General features: G+C 47.7%; 1 long non-coding RNA gene across 1 annotated transcript in view; it reads left to right on the top strand.

Annotated features, from left to right (window-relative positions):
* Window positions 1-8,794: 8,794 nt before the first annotated feature.
* LOC105853550 overlaps window positions 8,795-9,561 on the top strand; it is a 10,041-nt gene continuing 9,274 nt past the window's right edge. The window contains exon 1 of the long non-coding RNA XR_001145384.1: window positions 8,795-9,289. This is a non-coding gene — a long non-coding RNA (uncharacterized LOC105853550). The remainder of the gene's footprint in view (window positions 9,290-9,561) is intronic.

Below are 9,561 nucleotides of genomic sequence, written 5' to 3'. Positions count from 1 at the left end.
GGGGCAGGCGGGAATCGAACTCATGCGGAAGCGGCTTTAGCTTCTCAGTGCTGTGCTTTAACCCGCTGCGCCACCAGGGAGGGCCCAGGGCTTTTTTTTTTTTAAGCAAGTTTCAGAAGTACTGTTTAGAATTTTTAAAAAAGGAAAGATTGGCGTATATACATATTATGCATATATATGTATTCCCACTTAGCACGTGTGCTGGGCGCTTGGACAAAGGATGGCAGAGATCTGCACCATATAACCTCACTTATCTTTTCAATTTTATACTCCGTGACTATTCCCCCCAAAAGTGGGGGAAAGGGAGGAGAGAAACAGCAGCTCTGAAAGATGAAATGGAAAATGCAGCTTCTCCAAATGGCAGGAGAATAGCAGAAGGGCTGGCTGTGGCTTTTGATTAGTCATGAGAAACCTGTGGGAAGAAAATATGTAAACAGGGGGTACAGACCAAACTGTCCACCCCCACAGCGAGAGGTCTGTTTTATGTTCTCACTTACACTTCCAAATTACAGGGGGTGGGGGGGAATAAATATAAAGAAATAATCTTATAATTAGGAGCAGAGAATGTTGGAGACGGTGAGCGCTGGGTGACGAGCTGGCCCGCCTGGCCCGTGTTTTCAGAAGAGGAAATAGCAACAGAGGTGATTCTCCCCAAAGCGCCCCAGCTGGTGGCTCGACAGCGGCCGGCCCAGAAGCTGGCTCCTTCCCTGCTCTCCCACGCCTGCACTCCAGAGCATACAAGACTACAGAGTTGATATTTCGCGGCTGCCTGGGAGTGCCAGGCTGGATTCTGTGTGAACAGAGATGTGGCCAGCATCTACCCCAATGCCAGAGTTTATGCATCCGGCCAGATGTGCCAAGATGTAGCCACCTTCTGAGGACATGATCAAGCACGGATACTGGTGGCAGGCACGGTGAGAAGGGGCAATCTCGGAACCTACACAGGGTTGCCAATGAATGTTATCTCAAAAGAAAAGTGAGCCAAAGGCCAGAACAGTGTGCAGCTGAAGCAGGAGGCAGCGACTACTGGGTGGCTCGGTCCCTTATGCCAATGCCTCGGTGCTTTTCTTCCTCAATTACACAGCTAAGAGACATTTGCTTAGTGAGACAATAGGGAGCACAGCCCCGGACACGCTGTGGTAAGTTAAATATCACATTGTGTTCCTTTTCAAAGCATGACTTAAGACCTCTTCCTCATTCTTTTCATGTACTCTACCTTAAAATCTCAGCCACGTCCAGTTCTCTCACTTTGATTTTTTTTTCATCACCCTCTTAATGCTGACACTAGGAACTCCAGTGAAAACCTCTTTGAAACACAAGGCTGGGGAAAGGCTATTTGAGCACACGAGATTTCATGGCAGAGTGCAGTTATTAACGATGCTCATTAGTTTACATCTTATTGCTAAAAATGCTTCCATCCACTTTGGTGCATTAATAGAGCCGTGTGCCGAGCATCTCAGCGCTGCTTGGTGACCCAAAGCTCCCCAAGAACGGTGGTGACAGGCCGGAGTAAAGAAGGTATGGGGACACCTGCCTGGATGCCCTCTCAGGCCTTCCCTGGACATCAGTTTTAAAAGAATCTCCGTATACACACAGGGAGGTGATTTTATTTCCACCTGCTTCAAAGCCTCCAGTGCAGTGAAGTAAATCCAAGGTTGATGAGTTCTAGGGGGTGCTATCTGATCCGGCAGCCTTTGTCATGTGGCTGGCCCCTGCCAAGAGGTGCTTCAAGTGTAAAATGGATGCTGGGTTGCAAAGAGTTAATCTTAAAAAAAAAAAAAAAGTATTCATTTTTAATCTGGATCACATGTTGAAATGAATTAAATAAAATGGTCCTCAAATGAATGTCACTTTTTTTTTACTTTTTAACCTAATTTTTTTTAAAGATTTATTTGTGCATACAGAACTGGGGTACAAGCCAGAGGTGCAGGGGTGGTGAGAGGATTCACCAGTGACAAAGTGGGGAGCAGAACAGGCTGACTGACAAAGTGCACTGCTGAGGGGAGCAGCGGGCGGGTCAGGAGAGGTCTGCCGCGCCATGTGGGTCACCTCCTGGGCTAGGAATCAAACTCACACTGAAGCGACTGCAGCTGGCTTGCGGTGCTGCGTCCTAACCCGTTGTACCACCAGGTACGGCCCTAACCTAATTTAAAAAAAAATTAATTACATAAGTGGCTCACCTGTGTACTCACCTCTTCTTTCTCTGAGAGAACACTGTTCTAGACTGGAGGTCCGCACCCTTTATGTGAAATACGGCCACATGGTAAACACTGTAAGTTTTTAGGCCACTTGAGTCCATCACAGCCACTCACAGCCACGATGGTATCAAGAAAGCTGCCAGGGAGTCCGGGCTGAGCATAGCTGGCACCCAGTACAACTTTGTTCACAAAACAACAGCTGTACGGGCCCTGGGCCACTGTTCTAGATGAATCAAGTGTACTCTAGAATGCTGAAGAACACAGAGTATATTTTTATTAAAAAATGATCATACTGGAGAAATGAGATAAACAATCCAGTGAGGCGTAATTTCGCCTGTGTCAGATGAGGGTAGATACTTTGTTAGGATTCCTTACTGGCCACGGTGGGCCAAAAGGATGTCTGAGAGGATTCCCCAGAGACAGAATGGGGAGCAGAACAGGTGGACTGACTGAAACACACTACTGAGGGAAGCAGCGGGGGAGACAGGAGAGATCTACTGTGCCTTGTAGGTCACCTCCCTAGCCAGGGATCGAACTCAGGGAGTTTCAGTGATAGCCCAGAGACTTAACCCCTAGGCCACCAGGAGTCTTTCTATTGTTTCTTTCAATAATGACCTAAGGAAGATGAGAAGCTGGGAGCTGGACAAGAGCTCACTGAACAAGCGGGAGAAACGTGTGTCAGCTAGGGTGTGGCAGCAGCTTCAGGGACATGGCAGTATTTTCTCAGTAATGTTGGAGTTTGCTGGCCTGAAAAGAGGCCTTCAAGTCAATGCATGTGGCTAGTCCAGCACGTGGTCGAAATCCCTCAGCAAGGCGTGACAGGCTGTGGTCTTTCAGGTACCAGTGCAGTCCAGGAAGCTGGCACCAGTGGGTTGGCTCAGGCCCAGTGGGCAGCTGCTGCACCCCAAGTGGTAGCCACCTCTGCTATGTACAAAACCCACACTGATTAGCCACACGTCACACTCTAAATATTGATTAAGCCAAAGCTGATTTCCTGGCTCAAGTCATGTGTGTGGTTATGAGCTGTTTCCTGCCAGGAAAATAAGGCAATTAACTTGAAGGGTTGCAGCTATGGGCAGGACACGTGTCCAGCCTTCAGAGGTATTTTCACATGCCAGGCTGCATTAACAAAAGTTAAAAATCACCCAAATGTTCCTTTGTTTAGAAATTATGAGGTCAGGGTCCATGTCTCACTCATTGTTGTGTCTCTAGCTGCTAAAATAGAACTTGTCATGTCACCGTAAAGCTTGGAGAAGGGTTCCTGGCTGAAATAAAGGGCTAGGCGCAGGGCCTGGTGGTGGCAGATGCCTGGATGGTCCATCCCGGACCACTGCCCACAGCTCTGGAGACACCTACATAGAAACCAAAGGCCTCGATTGAGTCTTAAGTCTCTACCGCCCTTTCCTGAGGTTCACAACTTCTCTATTTCTGAAGGGTGGGGAGGGGGTGGCTTGCCAGACCTCTAATTTCTATCAGGTCTCCTTAACCTCCTTCCAAGGAACCCAGAGCCTTTTCTCACTGGGCCGCTGGGGGACTGTGAGCTCAAGTAAGGTGGCCCTGTGAGCCTTACCTTCCCCATGTGGGATGACTCCTCCCAGCTATCAATTCCCTGCCCACCTTGCTGACAGCAACTCTACATTTTAGAACTTCTCCATTTCCCCTCACCAAAAAACCCAAATCTGAACACTTCCCTACTCCACTGCACTAAAGCCTGTTCATCTGTCGAGTTCATCCATGTGAAGGTGATAATGTGTGATAACGAGGAGGAGCTTTGGTCAGCGCCACTTTGCACCCCCATCCTGGCCTCCCAGAGACGGTGCCTTTGAGTGACGTCCAAAGTACTGAAGCTATAAGCAAGAGATTCAGGGTCTCGGAGAATTCTTGTGCCTCTAAGTTATGCCATCAGGCAGCCTCATAGATGGCCCGCCCCGGAAGCTAAGGTCCACTCTGCATCTTTTTTTTACCAGAAGTGAGCCTTGTCAAGGTCAAATTTGACATCCTCACACAATCACATGACACAGATTCCTCTGTCTCTGTTAATGGTGTACGTGTTGCAAATCTTTTGTAAAAAGAAAAAAGTGGGTCCAGCTTAGGTGTTCGTGGTAAAAGGCCCAAACAGGAGATCTAAATGCATTCAATTCAGCCAGGGAATCAAGACACACATGAATTTTGTATCTTCTGGGTGGGAAAAAAAATCTATCAATACTGCCATTTTAGGATGACTGCATCTGATTCCTTTAAATAAAATCAGTAAGAAGATACTATTCAAGTAACCCTCCCTTGTCCCAGAGAGCAGAGAAAACTTGACTCTTGTCCCCACGTGATCCACGGTTACATAAGAAAGGGACAGGGTTTGGCAACTCTTAAATCATTCCCATCTCACTAAGGCAAGTTCACTTACACTTACACGTGTATGAGGGTTTGTCTGATGTGCAAACAATAACAGAATGTTTTTCTCATTCTATTCTACTTGGCCCCTTCAGTCACCTAAGAAAACCCTGGCTCTTGATCATTTCTCTCCAAACTGGCTGGATCAAATGTTCTCTAGGTCAAAAAGGTAATTGCATTGGCTTAAAAGGCCTACTTTTCCAATTTCTGCTGACTAGAAATAAGCAAAAATTCTGTTTACGTCAACAAAACATGCAATTAAGCAAAACTGGGCGATGATGTCAATATGGGCTACCAAACCAAGCTGTCCCTGGGAAATGGTCCCCACTTGACTAACATACCTCCCCGGCCTGAGCACTGACTAGAGACGTCGCTACTCCCACTGTGGCGGCTCTTCCTCCCTTATATGACCGTGTGGTACTAAATGCTACTTAATACTATTTGACATGCTGCTTCCTTCTAACTCAAAAACAGCAAGGCCCCACACCAGGTCTGGTTCAGTTTGACTTCACTGAACACCTACTATCCTCCTAGGTGTTGGCTATTCAGTCTCCCTCCTCTCTCCTAACCTCACCCTCTCACAATAGGAGTAGGTAAAAATTCTCCCTTCAAACTTTATACCACAACAACCCCTACAGCATTTCATTTTAGAGCTGAGGAAAGGGAACAGATTCACTGAGTTAAAGAACTTTCAAAATCAGCCACCTAAAAAAAGCAGAACCAAAGTTCAAATTCACATCTACAGACTCCAAAGCATTGATGCTGGGCCTCGGCCTTCCAGAAACAACCCCAATAATGCCCTCAACCAACTCATTGAAATGAGGGTGTCTGGACTTTTCCTCACTTCCATCTTGAAAGCGTTTGGGGTTACGATCCCCCATCAGGCCATCTGTCGCGTGTCTGGGGAAGGGGGTTAGTCTTCCCCACAAATACACTCACACACAGAGTCCACACCACAGCACCTTGAGTCCTTATCAGTGACCATGGGAGGCAAGGGTGCACCAAAACAGATTCTCCCCAGTAGTGAACAACAGGCTACAGGGCCCTCCACCCCTCAGGAGGGGAAGATCCACACAAAAGGTAACCGGATGTGCTTTAAGCTATTTGTGGGCTCCTTGAATCTCCCCACCTTCCCTGTGAACTGCTTGCATCTCCACGTCTTTGTTTTACCTTTCCTCAGGCTTTTCCTTTCAGCCAATTCACGGTTCCTCCCATGCTTTTGCCAACTGGAATAGAAGGAAAAGAACGCGAGCCGCAAACGTGTCACCAGGGAGATTTTAGGAGCTCTGGTTAGGATGGCGTGGAAGCTACGGCCCGTGTCTCAAATATCCAAACCCACGCTCCCACAGCTGGATAACTGAGCACCTCTATACCTGCTTTAAGCCTCCTAGGTGTGTGTTACACAGAGTAAGGAGCTAATGAATATTTCTGGACACGTAGCAGATGGACTGATAATTTACAAAGAATCTGTCTGAGGCTTGGTCCCACTCATTGTCTACTAACGATGCCCAAATACATCTGTGCTGCTCGTGTTCTCTTCTTTGTCTTCTGGTTTTCTAACAAGTGCAAAATCTCATTCTTAATATTCCTGCGCTACAGCTGATACCAATACTAGCCATTGTGAGATCTGCTTTCCCATGTTAAGACAAAAATAGATGTTCGAGACCAGAATTGGGAGTGGACAGGACTCCAGCCCCAAGTCACACTGTCGCAGATGGGCCCGGGCAGCCTCAGGCTATTGTTGGTGAGTGTGGAGGGGCAAAGGGTTAAGGCTAGAGGGGTCTCGGGCAGAGCACATCCTGTGTGGCCCACATGGCCAGCTCGTGACCTTGGTGGAAGCAATTCCATTACCTTTTGCTTTCGAGGGCCTCACCCTCTCTGAGGAGGCTCTCTGCAGCTTGACCTTTGGTGACCCCAGAATTTTCTGGCAGCTGCTGGAACCAGGGATCATCTTTTCAGAAATCTGCTTGGCATCATTCCGTGACTTATCTTTCAGGCCTCATCACAATTATTCATGCTTTGGCAGTATCCTAGCTACAGTCACAGCACAGTTCTGGGGCTATTATTGAGGGTTATTCTGGCCCAGCCGATGGAGAAGGAAGGTGCCGTGGCCTCTGGACCTTTGGCTCCAGGAAGGATCTCCCCAAGAGGGCAGGGGCTTCAAGGCATCTGTTCAAAAAAGCCACTCCTAACCTCCAGCTCTGGCAAACAAGCAAATAGGTGGGAATAAGAGGTCCCAATCACTGGTCCCCAAATCATGGACAATCTGGCTTTGGAGTGCATTCCACGCCACAGGCTCAGCTCTTCACCGGGACACACATTCACACAAACCCCAGGGCTCACCCCCTCCAGCTACCTCTCGGTTACACAAAGATCCGATCCTCTACCTTTCCATCATGTGTGGCAAATATTTTCTGATTTTACTTTTTTTTTTTTTTAACATCCTGCTTCTGTTCTGTGGTCTGTGCTTCCTGTTTTATATATTATACTACTTTAGACATGACCTCACATCCTGGCCAGTTGCACAGTAGCAGCTAACTCCAAGAGCTCTGCTAATGGTCCATACATCTATGCAAGAGGGGAATGGGTTACAAGCAAAATCCGAAAGGCAATAAGTTAGCATCCTAAGAATGGGCATTCTGGAAGCAGGGACACTTGAGTTTCAAGGTCAGAATTTCTGTGAGGCCTGCGGTAACTTACTTAACCTCTCTGATAAATGACTTAGCACATTGCAAACTACTATTACTCCTTAGCCTTCCAAACTATGGGATGCTGTCCGGAGTCTACATATTCCTGAGATCCTATGAGCTATTCTGTTCGATCTCTACCTTCCCACACCCATTCTGATGAGCAGAATGTGCACAACTAAGCTTTTCTTTTGATGTTGTCTCATATAGGTATTTACATATTTCCAATATATATACTTTCCAAGGGTTAAGAATCTTTTCCAAGATTTTCAGCATTATTTCAGTGAGCATTTATCCTTAGAGCAAACCTCTATCAATTGGTAGATCTTTAGAAAAAAAGGGAATGTTTACCTTCCCAAACAGACCTACACTTCCATGGTTTGCAAAACCTCATGTAGTTGCAACACTGCTTTCTTGTTTATGGCTCTATTACTTACAGAACAGATCTGAACCCACCGGGAAGAAACATACAGTCAGGAAACGCCACAGTTCCCTCTCCATGAGAGCTCCAAAACTCCATGCCTTCCTTGTCTGCCAGGACACGGGTCACCTTCTATTACTTCCCACATCACAGTACCTTACATCATCTTTGGGGGGCCCTACCTCATCACCACACTACTGTGTCTGCAGATCATTTTCTCACTCTGCTCTAGTCTCTTAGCCCCATGTGGTCACATAGAACGTCTGTATTTGCTTTCTCCTGTCTCTTTTCCCCTTGACCGTTTTGTTGCGGCCTTCAAGCTTTGCTCTGTTACTCTGAGTTGTTGGGACTGCCAAGAAGTGGTGTCCTTGCAGGTCTTCGGATATTCACATGGAACTTTCCAGACCACCTGTACCTGCATGTTTCACACGCTGCTCTACTATATCATTTCTGCCTCTGCGGGTAACCAGCACCTTCCGGACGGTGATCATCTGTTTAAACTGAAACCCTGTCATTTGTTGTGGCGGTTTTACACATGCACCTGTGTGCTGTAGCCCTGTGGCATTGATATGAAATAATATCTCTTGGGGGAGAAAATCGCTCATGTTAACTGACAAGTTCTTATGAAAATATAAGTAGACGCAAGCACAAAATTGGGTACGGGCGGTTTTTGAAATACAAGGAAAAGCAGAGATTGCTCAACAGGTAGATGCAGATGCTAATTTGCATTTTTACACCCTCTGACTTCACCAAATGAAACATCCAAGAAGTTAAAGCACGTTAAAAGAAACTTGGACAAGGTGGCAAATTTCTCTGGAATCAAATTCTAACTCCTGCCAGGATCTCCCAAGCAGTTTTTCAGCTTGTAAGAAGAAAGACTCCAAATAATTCTAATGCTACATAAATGAAAAGAATTGCGGGCAATGACATGGCTCAATTTTTGTAAGCATTCTGTGAATTTCCTATTACATCAGTTTCATGATTCAGCATTTTCCATTTCACTTATTTACAGTAATATAGAGCGAGATAACCCAAGGTTTCTGCAGGAGCCTGAACATAAGGTAGGCTGGACAGAAAGGGTGTCACCTGCTGTAAACTGACTTGTTTAGGAGAATTCAAAGCAGAAGAAAGTCATCAAAGAAACTGAGAAATATCCTCCCACTTTGTTCTGAGGGTCTAAATTATTACTCTGGCATTTTAAATGACTTGGTTGTGAAAAATAGGTTACTCCCATTGAGTTGATGACTAAAACAGAAGCCAAGAAGTGTGCCTACAGGAGGCTGGTGTGCCCCAGCCAAATGTACGCCACTGTTCAAGACGCAGCTAAAGTCACCACGCGGACGGTAAGCGTGTTACAAAGAACTAGATTTCTTTCTGGCAGCCGCAACTTGGTCGGAGTGACCACGCAGGAGTTGAAGAGCGCTGGCAATGCGTGGTTCGGCGCGGGGACATGGGCAGAAAACGGCCCGGGCCATGAGAGCCGGTGGACACTCAACGGAGGACAGAGGCAGGGAGCTTTCCCGGAGAGAAAGAGGCGAAGTTGAGCTCGGGAAGGAGGCGAGCCGCACGCAGACGGAGAGAGGAGCCCAGGACCGGTAGGGAGGGAGCGAAAGAGCCGAGCGCGGCGGGGTGGGGAGGGAACGCGGGGCAGTGAGGTTCCCAGGTGGACGGGGCGGACAGATGGGGGCCTGGGGGAACCCTGAGCTGGGTCTAGAGCGAGTCTGGGGTGGGGACAGGAACCGACACCACGAGAGCGCAGCGCGGCAAGTGCGGTCCGCGCACCCCTCTCGGCGCCCCGGGGCCCATCCCAGGTGCCGGCAGCGCCCGGGGCGCAGCGGCCAGAAGAGAGGAAACTCGCAGCGCCGCC

Source organism: Condylura cristata, unplaced genomic scaffold, assembly GCF_000260355.1.
Source record: "Condylura cristata isolate star-nosed mole 26May11 unplaced genomic scaffold, ConCri1.0 scaffold00012, whole genome shotgun sequence".
NCBI lineage: Eukaryota > Metazoa > Chordata > Mammalia > Eulipotyphla > Talpidae > Condylura > Condylura cristata.
This window is presented reverse-complemented; position numbering and strand designations above follow the sequence as displayed.